This window comes from Camelina sativa, chromosome 2, assembly GCF_030686135.1.
Source record: "Camelina sativa cultivar CO46 ecotype springtype chromosome 2, ASM3068613v1".
NCBI lineage: Eukaryota > Viridiplantae > Streptophyta > Magnoliopsida > Brassicales > Brassicaceae > Camelina > Camelina sativa.
Genome location: NC_141881.1, coordinates 23,269,121 through 23,270,345, shown reverse-complemented (window position 1 = coordinate 23,270,345; position 1,225 = coordinate 23,269,121). Strand labels below are relative to the sequence as shown.

At 36.3% G+C, this 1,225-nt stretch overlaps 1 long non-coding RNA gene across 1 annotated transcript; it reads left to right on the top strand.

The window, feature by feature from the left end:
• Nucleotides 1-540: 540 nt before the first annotated feature.
• LOC104729385 (uncharacterized) lies at nt 541-1,021 on the top strand. The gene is made up of 2 exons (XR_758266.2): nt 541-671; nt 767-1,021. It is a non-coding gene; the product is annotated as an uncharacterized LOC104729385 (long non-coding RNA).
• Nucleotides 1,022-1,225: the final 204 nt, after the last annotated feature.

Below are 1,225 nucleotides of genomic sequence, written 5' to 3'. Positions count from 1 at the left end.
CTCAATGTGATAATCATAGGTTGTATTTTTTTTTATGCTCATTGATTTCAAATCAACATGTGAGATAGTGCCTGCAACAAATGATGGCGTGTATATCTTTGGGTTTGTAAAAAATTAGAAAGTTCTCTGTTTGTGTTTCTCTTCGAGCGTATCTTAAGAGGAAATTTTCGAGGTCTGTTTTATTAGCAAGATCTCATCAGCTCAGGCCAAAAGAACCAGCGAAGCTCCCTTTGCTGATCACAGAAGAGACACTCGTGTTCAGATTCGCGAAGTGTTAAAGAAAGAAGAAGATGAAGTGTTAAATCAAACGATGGGCCTTACCAGTTCGCAGTCCAGGCCCATTTCGGATTCACATAAGCCCAACAAAGAGACAAAGCTTTTATCTCCTCAACGGTTATCTTCACCTGCACAAGAAAACAAAACCAGAGTTAAAACAGAGCTGGCATGTACGGAGCCAATCACCCTGAAGAATAGATTTGAGTGTCTAGAAGCATCGGACACATGATAAATTTAATGAGCTGTCAAAACTAAAACCCTAGCAATTTCTAAGCTATATAAAGGGAAAACAATGTAACAAACAAGGTTAAGGAAAAGAAATGAAAGAAATAATTTCTATCTAAAGAGCCGTCGAGCTTACACTTTCATGTTTCATCTCCTAAATTAAATCTGATGTACGTTAACACGACCCCAAAAACTCTTCAATTGCCCTTTTTGTATAATAGTTCATGTTATGTTTGAGTTCCATTTGTATTTTTTAATTTTACAGAACCAGAAGAATTATCCAAGTAGAGTGTGAAATGAGAGTTCTTATTCACATGGTTGTGCTTCTCAAACAATGGCATTCAAGGCGTTTATAAAGGAAAGAAAAGAGTCTCTTTCTAATTTTTAGTAGAGAGCACCAGGTTTTCTATCCCCTCTTGTTAACTTCATCATCTACAAACGGGCATTTGTATTTCGTGGAACTTCATTTTGTGTAAACGGTCTAATGTCATTTCCATATATAGTAGAATGATCTTGGCAAGACTCACGTTGCATCCTTTCCTAACATCAGTGTCAAGATTAAACTTCCACATCTCTTATGTTTCGAAATGAACTGCTTTTTCTTTAATTACTCTACTTGCTTCTTCACAAGTCTGGTGAATTGTAGCCAGGGACAAAGATTACCATCAAAGTCTAAGGACTATTAGGATTCAGGTACATGTTTTCAATCATATCCTTTATTATC